At 45.2% G+C, this 22,654-nt stretch overlaps 1 long non-coding RNA gene across 2 annotated transcripts; it reads right to left on the reverse strand.

The window, feature by feature from the left end:
* Positions 1-7,388: 7,388 nt before the first annotated feature.
* On the reverse strand, positions 7,389-22,537 carry LOC149354147 (uncharacterized). 2 transcript variants are annotated; one of them, XR_016291181.1, is made up of 4 exons: positions 14,755-22,528; positions 12,217-12,363; positions 9,397-9,490; positions 7,389-7,732 (listed from the first exon to the last, which is right to left on the reverse strand). It is a non-coding gene; the product is annotated as an uncharacterized LOC149354147 (long non-coding RNA). The 2 variants fall into 2 exon arrangements; XR_016291182.1 differs by lacking the exon at positions 12,217-12,363 and having other exon boundaries at positions 14,755-22,537.
* Between the last annotated feature and the right edge of the window lie 117 nt (positions 22,538-22,654).

A 22,654-nucleotide genomic window follows, 5' to 3' on the forward strand; every position in this document is an offset into this window, starting at 1 on the left:
ATTGCAGCGGGGCAACGGCTGACCACATTATAAGCAACCAAAAGTCCAGGTCTCTGCTTTATGTCTTACATGTTGCCTAGGTATCGTCTACTTTTACTAAATCTGCAATCTAAAAACTAACGATAGACAACTTCCCCACTCCATCTAAATTACTATAATTGTCCCATGCCCTTCTTGGTTTGCTACACACTTATATAACAACTTCCCCACTCCATCTAAATTACTATAATTGTCCCATGCCCTTCTTGGTTTGCTACACACTTAAGCTTATAATTTTCGGCTAGTTTTATCAAGGTGTCATACAAGTGTAACAGCTGCCACAGTATGAATTGTGGATTCTAAGAGAAAAAAGAACTCACAAATTTTGCACCACTTTGAACAAAAATATTCAGCCAATATATGCACAACAGGCATACACCAATAACGTTTCTACCGCAAAACCGTGAACCCACCGTACCGAGGGCCAGTAATAGAAAATCACTGGCCGCCGCGGTGCCTCAGAGGTTATGGTGCTTGGCTGTTGACCCGAAAGACATGGGTTCGATCCCGGCTGTGGCGGTCGCATTTCGATGGAGGCAAAATTCTATAGACCCCTACAAAAATTTTATTAGTCACCCCTTGTCATGCTAATATGCAGGTACCAATTATTTCTGTAACGTACCTCTTATCATTTCTGTAATACCCGTTACTAGGTCTTCAAGAAAATAATAAACTGAAATGTAGCAAAGAGCTGATGGTTATCTTTTCATAGAACATTCTTCACAGCAGCTCTGCTTCTGAAAGGAGCACCTCATTCTTTGTGGACTCAACTAGTTTTCTTCTATTTTAATCACCATGAGGTCAGAGTACTCCAGTAACACTCTGACTCCTGATATGCTACACTCTAGTGAGCCAGTTTCACAACTCTCATAAAAGAATGATGAACTCAAAGGTCTGCCACAAGCATGTCATGGGCTACATCTTTAATGGAGTAGAGAAACCAAATTTTTGGATGCGCATTTCTCTTTACACTGATGCACTAGGCAATGCTGTACACAAGCCACCATGTGGATTTTAACTTTGTCAGCTAAATAATTTACAATTGAATTTTTTTTCTCGTGTCATCTGGTTTCGGTTTTTAACAGCCGAATGACTGCTCTGAAGTCAGATACATGTTCAGGTCACATGAGGCATGCAAAAAGAGATATAATCTCTGCCTGTTCACTTTATGTGACTCCAACTCTTAGACAGGTTTGTGTACGAGTTGATGCAAATAACAATGAACAAAGCTGCAACAATACTGCTGTCTTTGTATGCCTCACATGACCTGAACACATCCCTGACATCACAGTCGTCGTTCGGTTGTTTAAGCTAAAGCAGTGCGAGAGAAAAAATGCAATTATAAATATATTGCCTCTTGTCGCAATCCATGCAGCTGTCTAGTCTTTCTAAAGTACTGCGCATCATTCTAACCGAAAGAAACAACTAAAATTTTGTTGTCTCTACTCCTTTAATACCTACTGGGCCTTGACAATATAAAAAGCACCTAAACATATCAGCGAACTGAGCTGCCAACCTTCAAAAATGTATCCACAAGCTCTTTTCACATTGTGCTTTTAAATATGTTGCCTCATACTCGTGATATACATATGTTCTGGTTTGGTTTATGGGGTTTAACGTCCCAAAGCGACTAAGGCTATGAGAGACGCCGTAGTGGAGGGCTCCGGAAATTTCGACCACCTGGGGTTCTTTAACGTGCACTGACATCGCACAGTACACGGGCCTCTAGAATTTCTCCTCCAAAGAAATTCCAGCCGCCGCGGCCGGGATCGAACCCGCGTCTTTCGGGTCAGCAGCCAAGCACCATAACCGCTGAGCCACCGCGGCGGCATATACATATGTTCTGACTGTGCACATTACAAAAACAGTAATTCAGGAACCAGCAGACCAACCCATTCAGCAGCATGGCAAGCGAAGAATGAAAATTAGAATGCAGCTAGAAAGAAAAGGCATACAGCTTTTTCAGACCTTCTAATTTGAATACCTCAAACTTATGTGGCCAACTGTAAATGTTTCCTTACTGAAATCTCACACTCCTTTAGACGTTTGCCATAAAGCAGAGAAAAATTTGTCAACATGCTTCCCTCTAAAAGGAACAACCAAATATAAGCAGACAAGCCATGTTTACATTTCATGCATTTTTAAGCTCTTCACTGTATGCAGAGAAGCATGTCACATGCATGGTGTGTAGATGTTTGGTTTATGCTGCTTCTTCACTTTATATTGAAAGGTCATGGCTACTCTTTTTTTTTTTTGTGTGTCCATTGCCCCACAGAGCTACCATCTATGGAGCAAGCTTATTTGCATTTAAAGGTCGCTTGCCTAGTCACTGCTGACTCCACACAAAACAGATTTTCCCCTCAAAACTGGCAACGTGCAGTAAAAGCAGGCGTGCAATTAATGTGACACCTCATACACTTCATAATGATGCAGTGGCCTACAAGGCCAAGCCAGCATGCTATTCATGTATGCGCACAAATTATATTCACTTATACAATGCTAATGTCAAAAAGAAACCCTTCTAGCTACAAATGCTAGCACAAAGTTAACGCAGCGCATTACGGCATGCATGGCATCCAACGTCCCTGTACAACATACTTTTACTAATAAGGCTAAAACAGTGCACCTGCACAAGGATGAAGGAAGATGAGACAAAACGCAGCATCTTCCTTATGCAGGTGTGCTGTTTTTGCCTTATTATGTCATACCAACTTGCCCATCAGTCTGTGTTTTCACTAACTGGTGCAGCAGAAAAAACAGCTAGCTGTGAAATTTGGAATGCATTCATGGCGTCTAGAAATTGAAGCTCAGAAAATGTAACACACAGAAGGTGCAAGAAACTGATCATCCCGAGTGTTTACGTTTCTCTCTGTGTTGTGTTTTACTTACCCCGCAATAACCCAACATCGTTCCCAAACAAACCCAAGGGCCACACTGGCTACGCGGATGCTGAAAGCCTAAGTCAAGCCTCCCACTTCATCACAAACCATTACAGAAATGACAGAGCAAGCAAAACAAGTTTCGGCCTTGTCTGGCTTTATTCCAATGCTGAACGTTCCAAGAAATACACCAAGAACCACACGTTCTACTTAATGAGTATAAAAACACTTCACCAAATAGATAAAAGAAAAGCAGCTTTCTACATATTCAAAGGTTCGGTGGTGTGACTATACTACGACATTCGCTAAATGCATATATCAGCGAAGAAAGAGGCGTACGGATCATAGTTCATGTGGCACGATGCGTCGCGTTAAGTCTCTCCGTGGGCAACGTTACGGCGTCGTACAAAGCAGCTGTGGCCTACCGTGTGCTTTGCGCAACATGGGTGTCAACGCGAAGTAATCCATTACAGCTTGGCTAGTTGGTGGGTAGACACTGCAGGCATATTAAACTTTAAGACGGAAGATGTGTTGTCCTTTCAAAGGCTAGCGTGTAGTACGTCCAGTCCGCCTTCCTTCCGCATTTTAATTTTTTTTAGCATAGCTTGTCGCCAGTGGGCATACATGCAGGACTCCAGGAACATAGTTTATATGTACCGCAACTGCCAAATGGCTCGCAGTATCCACCATTTTTATGCATACGAGCTCATCCTATCAGTACGTACGTACAGGTCAGAATCAGTTACGCGCAACACTAGGAAACATAATTTTCGACACTCATCCAATGCTTCAAACCATTGCCTCCTTCTAGAGGAGGCAATGTTCAAACACGAGATACAATACCGAAAGGTGCCGAAGAGAACTGAAGTGACCTCAAATTCAGTCAAGCACCGCCTTGCAAAACGTCTCTAGGGGCTTCCGATATCATACCACGGCTGGAACAGGTCGCACTGCAAACTTGCATAATAAAGACAACACTAGGGCACTGGGGTACAAGTCCGGACGTTAGCGCGGTCAATATTACTCGCCATTGCACCAACCTTTGATGACTTTCACGGCAGCACTTACACCACGCGTCAATGCACCGCGCGGTAAACAGCCATCGCAGCCATGTCAACAAACCACCGTGGCGTTGGCGATGACAGCGATGGTCACCGTGGCAACCGTGGAGACGCCAGCGACCTAGAAACTATGGCTAGGGACGTTTCAAAATTTTGCGACGCCATTTTTACCTAATTTTGCAACAAAAAGTACCCAGAAATGTACCTAAACAAACGCCATTTTGTTATGACGTCATTAAAAGTCACGTGACATGAGGATCGTCTTCCTCCATTTAGCCTTACGCCTTCAACTGTGGTCATGTTGGGTGTGGTGCTGACAGGTTGCAGTTTCCGGTTCGGGGTTAGGGCAGTGAGTGACACGATGAATAAGCACGAAGTAATGGTGGGCATACGTGCCTTTATATGAGAAGTATTTTGTGAAGCGGTGGGCATACGTGCCCTTATATTCAATACAAAAAGTCAAGTGGTGGGCATACGAGCCCTTATATTCAATCCAAAAAAAGAATCATTCACATCTACACCGTGGGTTGTTTTTGTAAGGCATTGAGTGTGAAATGAAGACCGCCGTTTTTACGGTACTGCTTGTAACCGTAGCACGTATTACCTTTTACCTACAATCGAAACTAAAAAACCTCTTTTTGATGCTGCTCGTAATCGGTGCACGAATCGGCGAAGTAATTTCAGGCGCCGCGTAGCTGAACACCAGTGAGTGTGAACTGCAGTCCTCGGGATTATGGGAATGCGAGTGTATACTTACGGGAGCACTGTATACGCAATGCGTCTAAGTACATTACCTGTCGCTACGAAGAAATGTTTTGGAGTTAAGTGCTTCTGTGTTTCCGAGTGTAATGTTGCTGCTGATGGCGTCGCGAAACGCAAGACGACGAACCGGCCATCTTGCGCTCTCTCAGCCGAGTTTTATATGCGGAGTTCTCATTAGAGTAGTGTTCTCGATGACACCACGTTACCGAGCGATTAGAGTACTTTTCCGAGCAGCACCATGATGTTGCCACATTTCTTCATCGGATTCGAAGGCGCGAACTCCACCTCATAGCCGGGATATGGCGTAGTCGTCGTCCGATGGGTACCTGAAGCACGTTGCATCTTGTTCGTCGCCGTCGTCGCCCATGGGCCAACATGGGCTCCGGCGACGGCAGATCCCTGCAGTTGGTCTACAGTAGCATCGCCTTGCGATCGTAGTAGCATATGGACGTGCCTTACTTCGTGCACTGTGCATGGCATATGTTCTCGAACGCGAAGTCGATGCCGGTGCCTCGCGAAGTGGTGATTGCATCAGAATGTTAAGCTGAGATCGGTATGCATCACGCCAATCAACGTTAACGTTCAACATGCTTCCTGATCAAAGCATTCTACGAGGAGCATGGTCGTGCCGCCGCGTAGAGCCGAAGGCAGATTCCTGTACACGAACGTTGGTCTCGTACGATCGTTGGCAGTGAACTGCAGCCTCCGGTCGCACTTTCTATATGGTCATGTGGTCGCGCAGGACATAGAACATCTGAATGTCGTAGTTTCTTCTTGGTGTAATTCCTACGTGACTGCCAATATGCGTGCCTCAAAAGCAACGGGTATAGAATCATCTCATCTGTATACAGAGGAAAATTACTGAACCTATAGTTATGTTAGCACAGCTACCATATACTCTCTTTTAATGGCCACAATTTTTAAAAAATCCAGGTGTGAACTTTTGAAGGTGTGTCCCATAGACAAATAAAAAAAACATATAACTCTATATTTTTCCCAATTATCTGGTCCAGAGCACAGAGTGCGGCCCATACTTGAGTGCAGCTTTCACACGAGATTGTGTGGCAATTGATTCTAGCCAGCCATTCACAACCTACCAGCACTGAAGTCTTTTGATGCACATATGGTGCACATTGTTTCAAATACCAAGGCTCCAGTAACCCTCAAAGGTCTGTTTCGAAAGGTAATGCTCCATCAGGGAAGGGTTAGGAAGAGTATGAAAGAAGGGGGCAGTGTGACAGCCCCAGTCTGTTCTGGAGACCTTGCTAAACTTCTCAAGAACTGTACCTCCTTTCCATATCACATCCTTTGTTCCACAGCTTAGCAAAAGTGCTCAAAACATTTGTGTATTTACACCAGTTCACACAGAATGAGGTGAAGCTGTCTGTAACTAGAACGTTACAAACCATCATGTGAAACAACCCTCTAAGCAAAACCTTTTTTTAGTTCTCAGTAAAATTTAAAAAATAGTACACTGGTGCACCAACACACACTGTACAGCACCTTAGAAAAACCACTACTTCACCACGTGCATATCAATTACCTTGCATCCACAAAGCTTGCGTTATTTCCTTTATCCTCGCATGAAAGCTAGACACGTTCAAAATAATTAGAACCTCGATGATACGATTACGGTTGATCTGATTTAGAAAGTGTCTCGGATGGTCTAGTATGTACAGAATACGTTACGATTCGGGATTGTACGGAAAGTTTTTCAGGCTGGCACAGATACGAACGCACAACTGCCACCCGCACACACAAGCTGGAACGCGCGTGGGGCCGCCAGGTTGGTCTCTGAGAGATTGGTTCCGCAAAGATCAATCACAGAGATAAGAATCTACAGACTAGTCTCTTTGATGCTCATTTTCTGGCCATGTCTTGGGACACTGTGAGTACAAATACAATCGCAAACTACCACAGCAAATGTGGATTTACAACGGCACCAGTCGCATTGCTGATTGACAAAGAGGCCAACGAGGATTTGGCTACCGAAAGCTGGGGTATGCTGTACATTCAAGCTTCTCACGACTTCGTCACCTCGGACAACATTGCAACCAGCGGGCTGAGGAACATTGAAGATGATTGATGGAACAAATGAACTGTCGTCACTGGACAGCAATGAAGAAGAGCGTGACCCATTGTCATTGGGGGCAGAAACTCTCAACACCCTCGATGTTCTGCACCGTACCGCAAGAGCCGGCAGTGCGAGAGACGAAACTGTGGCACGGTTTTATGCTTTCCAGGCTGGGCTTATCAGGGAAATCAAAGCCAAGAAGGTGCAAACAAATATTACCACCTTTTTAGACAGAGAATAATTGAGCCAAATAAACTGTGTTTCATTCTCATGTTCAACTTGGCTTGCTTTTGATCACCAAATCAGGATGATAGGAATATTCTCCAGGGCCCCGCTAAATTCGTATCAACAAGATTCTACTTAAGTACTGTAATGATGCATTTGTATGAAGGGCACTTAATACACTTAATGTAACTAAAATTAGTGGATGTTATGAAAAATTACCTGGATGACAAATGAAGGCCCACAAAATTCTAGTGATATGGAATAAGTAGCCCTATCCTACACATGCAGTGGAGGTGTACCTTGATGCCAAAAAGGACAAGTACAGGTGATTACACAAGAAAACAAAAGTAAAAAAAAGTTCTTTATTATAGTGGCCTATCACAGCCCACTGCAGCTCCTGTCTCCAACCAGGCTGCTGTCCAGCCAATGTCAGGACCAAAATTTAATACAACAAAATTATGAAGAACCACTCCCACAGCGATGACTGGACGTAATTTCAGCACTCAAAGAGGATGCCTGTGGCAGTAGATGCAACGATATGACAGGCGACTGTGATGCGATGTGGTGCTCAGCATGAGTGTCACGGGCAACAGTCATAACTTCGATGGCTCACTACTCCTCTCCTGATCCAGTGCCCCTCTTGAGTCGTCGTGGCCTTGGTGACTGACGTGGTGACCTCTTTGGTGACCGGTCTGCACGCATGCAAGCAATGTAACAAGTTACTCGTTTTACTTCATTACTCAAAACCCAAGCTGTACTGTATCTTAGTAGATACGAAACACTGAGAGCCAAGATTTTAAAAAGAAAAAATAAAGGGGGCGGGGGGGACGAGGATGGTGAAAAGAGAGAGAAAGCACATGCAACGAATTATGAGCTGCCCTCAATACACCATCATCTGATTACACCCAAGCACTCTGTACGGTGTGGCAGCAGTGCAGTCCCAAAGGAACCCCAACGGCGTTAACATCAAGAGTGTCTACTATATAGGTGTTTTAAAACTCAGATTTTTCAACATCTTCACAACTCATTGCATCAAAAATTTATGCCAAAGCCGCTTTGTGACAGTAACTGTGTGACAGTCAAGGATACTGCCTCAATGTGGTAGCTAAATACGGCTTGAACAACAGCTAGAGTAAGCCAATTTTTGTGCGCCGAATTATTAGTTCCACTTTGCTCTGTGGTTAAGGGGGGACGAGGGTCTTAACTAACTTTTTTATTTATGGATATAGTCTCATGAAATTTTGCACACAGATGCATTTTTCTCTTCTGATTCCAAATACGTAATCATATTTGAGCTGGTGGTCTTAAATCTTACAAAGTCTAGAATGTAATTAGGTAATTTCTTATGTAGCTTTTATGAATGTTCTCATTGCTTTTTGTTCCGTTTATTTACATGAATTGATAACCAGAGAGTTCCCATACCTGGTGACATTCTTTGTTTACTTTTAAAGGGATGTCATCGTGATATACTATGACGAGAGTAAAAGGTCGCAGTATTTGACGCTGCAACTCATAAATAGCAATTTACAATTAGCAATTTACATGTGGCCTAAACAAAAAAAGGAAGAATGTCATCGGGTATGGGAATTCGCTGGCTATCAATTGACGAATTAAGATCAACAAAATGCAGTGAGAAAGTTCATTAAAGCTGCACAAGAAATTACCTAATTACACTCTAGAATTTAAGATAACTTTTGATCAAAGACCACCAGCTCAATTATGACTATATTTTTGGAATCAGAAGAGAAAACCGCATCTATGTGCAAAATTTCATGATTCAAGCCATAAACAAGAAGGTCAGTTTTAAGACCCTCGTCCCCCCTTAAGAGAACTGCATCCAATGCCTGAGAGACCAAAATTTCTTTCTTTGCATGCACATCATTTGTTGATGCTAGAGAGTGGTGATTGTGGGCTTAGCATGGAGGAACGGTAATCTCACAAAGAAGGTGGGAATAACTTCAATACATTTTGCCAAAATTCAGCTGCAAGTTGCAGGGTTGACCTCTCGGTGGAACTGGCAGAGCACTCAAATCAATGCTGTATTTCTTGTCGCTTACATGTTGGGTAAACTACAGCAGTTCCAATAGCTGTAGCACAAAAAGAACAAAACTAAGGCCACTGTCGAAGAAGTAGCTACAGCCACCTGATGCGACGCTATATGCACACAACATTCAGCTTAGCGAGACAGCATTCGCAACACAGAGAGCTGAACTGCGGCACGCTGCATGTTGCCTTTACAATAACGAAACAAGAGAGAAACTTGGTGTGAAAGCAGTGCCACCATGCAAAACCTCATATTACTGCAGTAGGTGAACCATTTTAGGGCTACACAACTGCACAAAAAACCTCCACTCACTCGGGTCAAGAGTTTCCTTGGGGAGCCAATCATAGTCCACATCACTGGCATTTGTAGTACCCATTTCCACCTTTTGCTTACTGGCTGGCTTCTTCTGTAAATAAAATCAAACAGCAGAGAAAAGAGTGCATATTCTAGCTTAGTGCTACCAACAGGGTTCGCAGCTGCATGCAAGCTAATTTGCAAAAGCCAGAAAGTTGAAATAACAGAAATGTCAAAGGCTTTGCACAATTGTCAGCAACTTATTTCAAGCTTGGCTAGTATAAGCGGAGTTAGCTAAAATGTCTTCAACAGCACATATTGGCAATATTGCTCCGCTGCTATGGACACACATTGTGTGCAGACTGGAGACCAAGAGGCCCTGCCACCTCGCCAACCTTAGTCTCCTGGCACAGTGTCTTCAGCTCGCCGACTGTCATTACATTATTACAGCAGTCACCGTATAAACGCATGTCAGGGCCTGTTGGCAGAATGGGGGTTAAGAGTCGCTGCTAGCAGCTGCCGCTGCTTGATGGAACCACGGTCAAGTCGACACCCGTTCCCACCACCGCAGACAGGAGTGCTGTCGAGTCAATGAGTTGAGTGACGGAAGGAAGATTACGAGTGGGTTTATTTACATTTTCACAAGCCAAGTGAACAGAAGTGAGACGAGTCTGCCGCATTTGTTGTCGAGTTTTATACTGTTCTCGTTCCCTAAATTCCCTAGGTTGAGGACGCCCACGCCGGGGTGGGAGGGGCCTAGAGCTTTAACTTGTGCACACCAACACACCACCGCACTTATGGTCACGCCCCCATCGTGTGCTGAGTCTGAGGGAAAGAAGGTTGCCAACGAGGTAGCGTCAACTGTGGCAGGTGATGGTTTCTGGCCAGCCGAAGGTTGCCGCGGGTCACCGACATCTGTTCTTCATCAAATGACACCCGCTGCTCAAGTCCGGAACGCGAGGTCACGAAAAGGCCGGAAAGTGGTCCCTCGTCCCTGGAGATGATCGCGAGGGTTGGGGATGATGCCCGCCAGCTCGTTGCAGTGCTTGGCAAGCCGAACAGCCATAAGAAACGAGGCCCTTTGTTCCCCGGCACGGTCACGGCAATTGGAGAAGATACCATCCGTCTCCCCACAGCACCGGCGGCGGTGTTCGACACATGCAGACACTTCGGAAAGGGGGTCTGGTTTTGCTTAAACTTTAGCCCCTTCGTTTTGGTCCTGCACTCCGACCGGGCAAACTCGGTAATTGGAATCAGCTGTCACCTGGGCCCTCTACGTGCGGTCCATGACGGCAGGCCTGGGGACCACCACCCTCGAGTTGCTCGGAGCCACCAGGAAACACGTGTGTGCCGGCTGCTTCGAAGCGAGACTCGATGACGCCCATCTCAACAGGCCGCACTTTTTTTTTTCGGATTCGAGGGCCTATTTGCCAACCATTGGGCCGCCAACAGTTGCTCGCAGGCAGAGCTGATCGCAGGCCACGGCACAAGCATTTAGAAGGCTATTGTCACATGGGTGATCGAAAGTCCGGGTGCGGCTGTTACATGGATTTCAAAACAAAATATTTCCTTCGGGAAAACAGGGTGCGGCCCGTACACGGCTGCGGCCCTTACACTCGTTTATACGGTACTTCGTGCAAGAGGTTTTTCCACAGCATGAGAGTGAGAACACTTGACATTTGCAACCGTGACAAACAGCCATCAAGCACGAAATTATGCACAAGCGCCTCGAAAAGTGTCTTTTTGCTCCAGTGACGGTTCAGCAGAATTTGTCGCAGCTGTCATCATGCAGATGTGAGGCCCTCTGGCCCCTCCTGGATGCCTGCTGCGGTCACCTTTTGTTTCTTTAAATGCAGACCTTTGTTGTCATGATTGTGCGGATCTCGGAGGCCATAGGCTATACTTCCATTCACTTGGAAATGGTGATCAAAGACACTTTTTCAGTGCAGATGACACAAGCTTGAATCGAGTGGCAGGAAAATCTTTATAAACACAATTTTTGCAGCAATAAAAGTCATTTGCTATTACATATTATCAATACGACTAGAAAGAGGCACAGAATTTTTATTGTGACCAAAATTAGCGTGGAGTGGTCCTCGGTGCCTTTTCAAGTCGATCACTTAGCTTTTAACTAGCAGCCACTTCTGTGCCTGCATCAAAAAAGATCATGCAAATGAATTCTGTGCAGTATGAACATTTCCTGGCACAGGTTTTCCTGGCACAGCACGGTTTTAGGTCAGGCCATTCTTGCGAGTCCCAGGTCTTCGAATTCACTACAGACCTTCACTTAAACTTAGATTGTTATTTTCAAACCGACGTCATTTACCTGGATTTCTCCAAAGCCTTCGATCGCGTTCCACACCGGCGTTTAATGACAAAACTCTCCTGCCTCCACATCGACCCTTTAATCCTGTCATGGATCGACTGCTTTCTCCGCGACCGCTCACAATATACAGTAATAGGCAACCATAGATCGTCAAATACCACAGTCCTCTCTGGTGTCCCTCAGGGATCGGTGCTAGGACCACTCCTTTTTCTCATATTTATAAATGATCTTCCCAATGCCGTATCATCTCGTATCCGTCTCTTCGCAGACGATTGTGTCCTCTACCGCCGCATAACTACTCCCGATGATCAGACTCTGCTTCAACGCGACTTAAACCTCATAGAAACCTGGTGTACATCATGGCTCATGCAAGTGAACATTTCGAAATGCAAGTTCATGCATGTATCGAGAAAGCGAAATAACCTCAGCTATCAGTATTCATTAAGTTCCACACCACTCTCCGAAACAGAATCATACAGGTATCTTGGAATCATCATAAACAACAAACTAACCTGGTCTGAGCACATTGCAAAAATTTGGACAGACGCTTCCAAAATGCTTGGGTTTATCAGACGATCCCTTGCTTTTTCACCCCATTCTGTCCAACAACTCGCCTCCGTAACATTCATCCGTTCCAAACTTGAATATGCCTCGGCGATCTGGAATCCCCATCAAAAATATCTAATCGATCAACTTGAAGCCATCCAAAATCGCGCGGCCCGTTTTATCACATCGCAGTACGGCAGACAACACAGTGTAACTCTTATCAAGGCATCCCTTGATCTGCAACCCCTGGCACTCCGGCGTAAAATTTCACAGCTCTGTTTGTTTCACAAATTGTACTACACCTTCCCACAGCTAAGAAACTCTGTATTTCACCCGCCGCTTCGCACCTCACGACGACTTTTTAACTCTTTAAGTCTGCAGCGCATACACGGCTCCACAAACTCATTTAATAAATCTTTTTTACCTAGCTCCATTACACTGTGGAATGACTTACCCGATTTCATAGTTAATGAAACAGAACCCATCAAATTCAGGCAGTTATTATCATCACATTTCAAGGGCTGAGTTATTTTGTCGTGTTTTTGAGTGTGTGCATGTGTTTTTTTTTTCTTCTCAAGTTGTTCATGAGCTGCTGTGTCTTTCTCATGTTAATATTTTGATAATGGTAATGTTGACCATGTATCCTGTACTTTGTATTTCTTGTTGATTTTACTGACCACTGATTATGAAACGACCTCCCCCACCCTTATGTAATGCCCTAAGCCAAGGGCCCTTAAGGGTAAATAAATGATGATGATGATGATGAGGTGAGTGTGTTGTTTCACAGCAAACAGTTCATAATATCTCGCTCATAAGCCCAGATCCTGAGATGAGGACAAGTCCTCTTGCTTGAAACATTTGCTTGAGAACTGAGGCTTCACTCTCACCAATGTTCATTTTGTACTCATAGCATTAAGGCATTTGTCCCATTCAGCAGCAGAATATGCTCATTATTGTTGCACATGTTCCTTGAACACTCATGCCATATCAATAATAGCTTAACTGGATGTCGCAAATAGCTTTGTAGAGTAAATATTTCTAACGTATGAATGCTCAGAAGAGGGACAAGAGCATCCCTACCTATAGCCATATTACCACATTTACTCACATAATGAATGCACATTTTTTTCCGAAAAAAAAATAACTAAAAAAAACCCCAAAAATTTGGGACGTGTGCTCATTACGCAAAGTGAAATATTCAGAATAAGAGGCGGTAAAAACTGGACGAAAAAGTAGGCTGGTATAAATAACTACTGCATCCGGCACAGCTCTTTTTGAAAATGAAACAAACGCACCTTTCAGCATAGTTTTCATGCCGGAGAGCACAGTTTCCAACACACTTAGGAGCCCATCATGCTGCCTAAAGAGAGCAATTCTAGTTCACTTTAACACAGCTTTCAGCACTCAGCGCGATGCAAAACTACTACAAGTTCAAACAATCCTCAGTATGGCACACTGAACAGAGAAATCCTTTGCGACCAGGTGTGGATTGTTCTGGTTGTTAGACACCCGGCAAAACATTCTTATAGACCGGTCGTTCTGCAGGGTGAGACATAGTAGTCTTTACAATCAATGGCTGGCGCCTTATATTATATGCGTACTTGCTGGTGTTTAAGAAAAGGCAGCGGCTAACACTTCCCATCAGTAGCAGACTGCATGCAAAAAAAAAATGGGCTGCATTCATTATGCAAATAAATAGCTACTACTTTGACACTTTTTAAACGGAACGTTGGTTCAACTTCAGGGGATGTTTAGAATTAAGCCAAGCCATCCTGAACACACTACTGCTGAATCAACCTAGAACAGTAACTATGGTTAAGCTTCCTTTCTTCTCAGGCTTCACAAAATAATTTTGGTCGGTAGTTTAGTATTGCTGACAAAAGCAGTTTTTTTTCTTTGAAGTGGACACCACCGCCACATACCTAAAGGCGCGATTAAGGTACCCACTGACCCAGGGAGCCAGTCATGCACCTTTACTTTCCTCAATATCATCGCAGTCTGCAACGCTGCCAATGCCGAGTCTCTGCCTCCTTTGACACATTTTGCTCCACTGCTGCGTTTCTGCCAAAGCATACAGCGCACACCTCACTCACTACCGCCACATAGCTCCAAGCACGAATGACATTTCCACTGAGCCAGGGAGAACCAATTACGCATCTATCCTTTCCTTTCGTGACTGTCTCAAATTCTTCGTGTCGACCAGCAGATTTCGTAGGGTCGGAGGCTTATAGTGTTTTTTGCACACAGATGGAAGTTAATGAAGGGGACCACATGCAATGCCTAGCGCGAAAGTGCGGCAGTAAAACACGAGGCTTGATTGGTTGTGGCCACAGCACAGTGGTCTCATGCAGTGGCCAGCGAAGCTGATCTGTTTGTGCTGAAGTGGGTTCGAAACCCAGTTGCGGCAATATTATTCCGTAAGGTATCTGAGAGGCTTCAGACAAATACTGCCTGTACAGAATTGCTAGTGAAGTAGTGAATTCGCACTAAAATTAATCACTTACGTCTCTCCATCAAGTTCTTCATCGATTTCCACTACTTCGATTGTTTTGTTGAAGACAGCATCTTGGAAGGCATTACCATCCTTGAAAGGAGGTAAAAATAAAGCACATATCAGGCAACAAGCAACAAATTGTGCAGACGAAAAACACTCAGGACCCTTAGGCAACTATAGAGTCCCGGGATAACGAGGCTTCCGTTCAAAAATTCTCGCTACTGCTTTCTTATAGGAATGTTCTGCTCCACGTATGCAGGGGAGCATCCTGACCTATTCCCATAATGCACTCAAATATGATCCCCATAAAACGGCAGCACTTGCCCATCATGAATCCAAAGTAGCAATAGGCACGCAGAGGCTGCAAGCAAGGTTGTTTCAATCACTTCACCGTGCATACTTTGAATATGAACTATTCCACACTAGTTGGCAATTTGTGCATTAAGCAGTATGTATCAGTGGTTTTTAACTACTACATGCCTGTCAGGTAAAAAAAACCGCCGTCTGTGGAAAAATGATGCAGCATTTGGTGCAAATTATCATCTCAATCCCATTTCATAACAGCCTCAACAAGGCAAGGAAAAAAATGAAATGAGGCTATACTCCAAGCCTTTTTTTCTTTTTTTATGCTCTTGCTTCTCAGTTCAGAGCCAGTCCTCTGGCATAAATGCACTGTACTAGCAAGACCTGCGCCATTATTAATGCGGTTTCAAGTTAACTGTGTTAGAGGTGGCACACGACTTGCACACAAAAAGTACTGTATTAGCAGAACTATAATCTACCTTTTTTTTTTTTCCATTTTGAAATTACAAACTTGGGGGGACGACCAACAATCAAAACCAAAGCATGGCACCATTAATAAAGGCGAGACAAGCGAGATAGCAGAGATGCTATAGTGTGGTTTGTCATTCGGCTATTTTGCACGCTTGTTTGGAAGGTTTTTTTTCCTTTTTACTTTTACTGCGCACTTGCCACTCATGGGAGAGCTGACAGTTGATGGAAAGGCCGGAGTTCCTACCGTGGCGGCACCGGCACTCACAACAGCAGCGCTTCTGGCGAGTGTTGTTAGCTGATGGAGCTGCAGACACTGCTTACGCATAGTTTCTCTTTGGCTCTGTTAGCCACATTTGACTTCACTGCTGGCCACGTTTTACCAGTTTTTATTGTCGTGCTTTGTCAATCATCATGAATGTTCAGACTCTGGTAAGCATTTGAAGCTTGTTCATGGGTACATTCAAGAGGTTTGGTTTATGGGGGTTTAACGTCCCAAAGCGACTCAGGCTATGAGGGTCGCTGTAGTGAAGGGCTCTGGAAATTTCGACCACCTCGGGTTCTTTAACCTGCACTGACATCGCACAGTACACGAGCCTCTATAATTTTGCCTCCATCGAAATTCGACTGCTGCAGCTGGGGTCGAACCCATGTCTTTCAAGTCAGCAGCCGAGCGTCATAACCACTGAGCCACCGCGGCGACTACATTCAAAAGAGCCGTCATTCTTAATGGTGAACAACTGAGTGCCGGGCCCCAGGTTCGACGCTTTGGAATGTGTGATGCAGGTGCGGTGGCTGCAGCGGGGAAAATTTTCAGTTGCTACACACAATGCCCTTGTGTCGTTGTTTGCTGTGTGGTTGTTTGCAATGTGCAGGATTTCTCTGGACAACGACATGCTGAGGGACTGAAGCAGCGATGACGATGGCACAAGTGTGGATGAGTAGTTCAGTGACTAATTCCTTTTCCTTGCGAAGAGAGATGCCCAGTGCGCAGTTCGAGCCTCCAGCCGCACTCGTGTGCTTTCAATCCAATATAAGTAGCATGCTCACAGCACACATAGTTATTGTGCTGACAACTACGATACAAACACCAGCACTGTACTGCACTCCTTCAACTAGTGCGCACCTGGCGCCCACCGCCACCCGACAGCGGGCCGCAGCCGATGCGCGCACTGACACGGGTTGGCGCGCGCAGACCAGTGCAGCGGGAAAACTAGCGAGAGCCGCAGCTGACTCGGGTCAGCAGCGGTGGTTACTCAGCGGGTTTCGCCAGGTGCTCGCAGGTTCCACAAGGGCAGAGTGCGAGGCTCTCGGCTTGCGATGTGTCGGCAAAGGCCTCGGGGACAGCGAATAACTGTCGCTGACATAGCTTTCCGCTTGCGCCTCCCCGTGTTCGGCTCTCGTCGCACACCTGTCTCGAACACTCCCACGGCCCGCGACTGGCCCCGGACAAGCACAACTTTGCACATACGTCATGCACCCGCAGCCCAATCAGCGGATCACATAGCACGACACCATGCAGCACAGCCGAGATCCCCGTGCGACTGGAGGGCCCTAGCAGGTGGTCGGGCGGCGTCCAGAGCTGCACCACGCCTCCATTAGCGAATGGGGTTTCGCAGCAGTCGAAAAGGGACCGCACAGGCTGCCCTAGAGACAGTGCGAATCCCCACAGGTTCCGAAATGAAAGTGCTTCAGGATGCGACCATGTGGAATCTAACAGGCATACTATGTCTGCATTAGCATTTCAGTGCCGCACTTTTGCATCAAGATATTATGCTCGCGAATTATTAGTGCCCACACTAATATCATGGTTCAATTTACTTTTGATGTGACTCGAAAGATTCCTTTCCTCCAGTTCAATAAGATTTCTTGTGTCAGTGCCTTCACTTGCCCAGAACTGCAGCAAAATTTCTATCTTTCCATGGTATTTTGTTCAGTTGAAAGGTGAGCAAAATGAATTCTTTTCGAACAGAAAAAGGTATGGTACAGTACGTAGGGTTCAATGTTCTGAAGCTGTGCATGAACAAGGGGGAACAGCAGAGTGAAGGGCTTTGGATTAATTTCGACCACCTGTGGTTCTTTAATGTGACATCGCAGGGCACACTGGTGCTTTTGCGTTTTGCCTCCACCGAAAAATTATGTCATTCATTTAGCATCGAGACTGGCTTCGCAAGTTTAGGTGGAGTTTTCTGCGAGCCAAACATGCATGCATGAACCACACGCATAAACCTTGAACACTGAACACTGCAGACAAGGTTCATATACTTCATATGAGAATTATCCAGATGCTGATAAAAACATTGTAGGCCATTTATGTTCTTGCTGGTTTCAAAGTCCAAAATACAAGGGTTCTCAAGGACTTTCAAGGCTTCATTAATAATTTTTCAAGGACTAATGAACAGAATGCTTTACCAAAGCAACATATTCTACATGTCGCAAATTTAACTTTCACTTCACAAGAATCTCGTCCTAACCAAAATGCACAACCTAAATTGCTTTTAGTCTTGTCTTTCCATTTTTCCCCTCCTAAGCTCAACAGTGAAGCTGACGTCTTGCACCTCTCCTTTTGCAGTCTTCCTCAGACTCTTGGGCTTTATGGTATTTATCGAATTCAGGTCAGTGGTAGTTTCTAATTTCTCAGTATAAGCATCTGTTGAAGCATTCAACTCGATAAAAACTGAACTTTTTTTTTTCTCCACAAATCTTCAATTTCTCCACGAAGATAATGCTTTTTATTTATGAGCTGTTTTGAATCTCCGATGTCTGAAATTCCATTCTGATCTGCAGATGAATGCAACCTCATTACAACAAACATGGGCATTATGAATTATTGGCTACATCAAACTGTTCCTTAATATTTTCAACAAACACATGCATTTCGTACCCTACATATCAAATGCGGTCTGCCATAAAACGGATATATCAAACTGCCGAGTGCCAATCAGTGGCCGGTTAGATGGCATGCCAAAGGCTATGTCTCACTACACGGGTGACTGGTGGTGGAGTGGCAAGTGTTTGCGCCACGGTTCATGCTTTACGTCGCTTTGCCAACAACGACACAGAAGATACAGCAGCAAGAAAAGCTGGTAGCCAGGCATTCGGCACCTGTTCACTCCTCTTGCACCCGCGTTATTTGTAGCAGAGGTGGTGAAAACGGCGACACGTTCGTTCTGGCGTCCAATTTTTTACGCAACACCACTGCAATGCGAGGAAGCCAACCTAGCTGGTATTCTTTCTGCCGCTGCGTGCTGCGGTGCAGTGCGCAAAAGACAACACATGTAAAAGCTACATTCACATATGCAGCAACAAATAAATTGCTATTATTTTTTTTTTTACGTCAAGAGAATAAAACGAAACGATGGGGGGAGCTGGGGAGCCAATGCTACAGCACTTTTGTATCCATGTCTTAAAAAAAAGGGGGGGGGGGGGGGACCAAGACCCTTACGCAGTAATCCTCAGATGGGATCGAGCAAAACAAACTTCACTGCCCTGTACTACCTGAAGCCCGTTATGCTAAGCCTAGTAGAGCAAAACGAAGGCTCAAACAAAAACGGACCTCCAAAACTCTGAACGTGTATAACCTAACAAGATTCAGACTGATTGGAAGGCACATGTTGCTAATATAACTTCAGCGACTCCAGGGGGCAGTGCCACACATTCTGTTTTGGAAGACAGCACTGCCACACTTTCACGTGCATCTGCTGTCCCTGATACCACTCTGACAAATTCACTTAAAATTGCTAATGTCGGCTACTGCATGCTAAGGAGATCAAGAGCCAGTCCTGAAGGCTGCATCCAGCCGCTGTCGTAGACGGCAGGCAACATCCTTGAAGGGTGTCTGGCTCTCGGAAGCTGTGACGGGAATGGAGCAAGCCCGACGGAACCTTGGTGCTGCCATCAGCATGTTCTGGCCCAAGGCAAAGCCGCTTGAACAAAGCCAGTAGAGGGCCACATCCTAAATGAAGAAAAGAGAGATAAAGCACAGCTGCACCTCTATTATTATGGTGAGTTCAAGAAGCATGAATTTTAGATACTGCCAGTGCACTGTAAGTGGCTAGAGGCCACTCTGCCTTCACCAAGGGCGCAATATGAACCATCAAACAAGTAGATGTACCAGAAACAGATGAAATGGCTGAATTCACACCCAGCTTGCCTTCATTATAAATTAAATGAAATGGTTTACACAACTGAATACCAGTAAAACTGGTGCAAAAATTGCTGGTAAAAATGGGTGCAAAGTCTGCCAAATAAGACAGGCAGGTGTCACCAATGAGAGCCCCATACATTAGGCTCTTATGCATATACATGCATGAAGCATGAACAAGAATTCAGCACAACAAACAGACAAGACTCCAGCAGTTGGACTAGTGAGTAGATATCTTGTGTCCCACCTTGATGACGGTATTCTAATTGTTACCTGGCCATCCAGCACTTACCACCTACTGAATATTGCAAAGCAAAAAGAGAGACATATACTTGCTGGATAAGTGCATTTCAGCAGTCTGAGATGACGCAACAAAGAGTACAAGAATGACCAAATGCTGATGCATTCTTTTGGCTGCCCATTACTGAGTGATGAATGTGGTGAAGGTGCAACTGCAAATAATCTCAAAAGTGGGGAGCTACACAGAAATTGCTGAATGAAAATGGAAAGTTTCATGCTCCAGTTCAATTAGGGAGAAAAGTTAATTAGCTGTACGACATCACCAGCCTAAATTCAGGAGGGCACAATAAGTTTTGTGACACCTATTAGGCAGAAGTGCTAAGGTTTGGTATTGTAGGGTATTGTAGAGATGAAGAAGACCTCAAAAAGACAATGACACAGAAAGATAGACACATTAAGCACACTCTTTACCTGCCTTTTGAGCACTTTTTCATCTTTACACCCATTATAAGGCAAGCAGGTTCACATGGCTGGAGATGAAAAGATGTTGTTTCTGCGTGGTTTCTGCACTGGTTTCGATTTGAGGCTCAGTTTTCAAAGTCAAGAAGGTTTCCGACAAAGACAGGCGAAATCGGTGAGTGGGAGCCTTAGTGCTAGTGCACTAAAACTGGAGGAGACTTCGATAGCATTAATGGTTCGATGCCCATATATGCGGGATTGGTCATTCTCTACTTTACAATCACAGATCGCCGAGAGTCCTAATGCACTCCTGGCACAGTGTTGCAGCGATTAAGCGATAAGTCACTGCCCTGCGACGGCAGGTGTTGTCAGCGGTCAGGCTTGCGAAACCCAGGTTGCTCTTCCCAAGCAATCTGTGTCACCAGACAAACAGAGGCAACCCACGGTGCCAAAGACAGAGGCGAAATCGGTGAATGGAGGTCTTAGTACCAGCGCACTAAAAGGTGCATTTATTGAGTGGCTGGCCAAAACATATCCCCCTACACAACAAACTGGCTTCAGAAAGAGCATGCCTACGCAAGACATATTTCTGATTCTCAAACATTCCAGAGACATACCACAGCACAAATTTACACGCGGGTCACGATTAACATAAGGAAAGCCTTTGACACTATCGCATACGGCCGCCTCCTCCAAATTGTAATTTGCACCAACTGCGGCCCTCACCTCTACAACTATGTCAAGGCTTTTCTAAGCAAACATACTGAACAACTCCGCTTGCCAGACACAACCTCAGCCCCAATCCTTCTCGCAAAAGGCACACTACATTGCTCCATAGTACCCCAACCCTGTTCAACAAAGGACTGGCAACACTGTCCAAACAACATCCTTGACCTACATCACACATTTTAAGCGGATAACCTCCCCCAATGGTGCACGACAGGGGCACCTGGGACGGTTGAACGAACACTACAGGCCGCAAAGACGTAGTAAAAACCCACCTTTCTGCCACAGGACTACCTTCAGCACCGGAAAAATCTGAACTTCTACTTCTGACATGGAACAAATACCAACAAGAACATAACCAATGGCAGCTAGGGAACAACATTCACCAAGTGAGCTCATGTTGGGTTCCAGGCATTCACCTACACATAAATCCAACTAATAGAATGTATTTACCACCATTCGTACATGCCAAACTCCAACCCACATGATCAGACGAATTGACAGAGGACATGCAGGGCTACATGAGGGCCAGGCATGACAGCTAATCAATACACTGGCACAGCAAAATTCTTTATACCCTTCCATACATTCAGTTAAATCAGTGGCAAAAATCTCAACTCAAAGCTGCACACTTAACACCTTGTATAAAGCCGCCCTTCACCTACCCATCCAAACCTTCAACTGACATCTCTATGGAACAGGCCTCTTTCTGTCATTCACGGAACTCCTTGAACAACACAGAGATCGACAAATAGTGCAGCTGTCTAGCTCAAAACAGGGCAGACGGGTACTCCAGTGTGCTGGAATCCCTCCCATAGACCTCCCTTCTATCACATAAGACCCTTTCCCAAATCCAAATCTTCACATCCCCCTTACCATGTGACGTGGACTGCATCAGACATGAGGGCCGACGCAGGGCAAAAGCTTCTCATCATCAACCTTCTCCGGATCATACTCTCATTTACGCTGACGCTGCATGCACTACCATGGGTGCAGCAGTATATACAATCATCACCATCTCCCGAACTATCCTCACGGAGACTCTGGGCCCATTCTCCCCACCCCCCCCCCCCATCAACTTCCACTCTAGAAATCCTCCCAATAGTGGCTGGCCTGCAAGATGCCATGAAGTTGAAGGCCAAACTACATGGATACACCTTGTACTCTGATTCTCAAGCAGCTATCAGAGCCATCCAAACAGGCAACCTTCCATCTCTCCCCCACACACTGACTGAACTCTCCCCAACCCCAGTTTAAATTAGCTGGGCTCCTGGCCACGCTAGGATTGCAGGTAACGAGCTGACAGATCAGTTCGCCCATGAAACTTTAACCTGGACCCCTGTGATTTCCTGGCCATATCCATTGTCCAGACTGGCAGCCCTTCAGTATCAAAAGCAAATCAACATGCACTGTGACAACCTTCGAGAAAATATACAGACCATTTCATCACCCCACCTCGCACTAAGATCTACACCTAATCCATTCATGTGCCACGCAAAATTTAGCTCAACATTCTTTTTTACACCGGCCATGGGATGTCTGTACAGTCATCGAGCCACACCTTAATGTT

Source organism: Amblyomma mixtum, chromosome 3 (assembly GCF_055824585.1).
Source record: "Amblyomma mixtum isolate Tamu chromosome 3, ASM5582458v1, whole genome shotgun sequence".
NCBI classification, from domain to species: Eukaryota; Metazoa; Arthropoda; class Arachnida; order Ixodida; family Ixodidae; genus Amblyomma; species Amblyomma mixtum.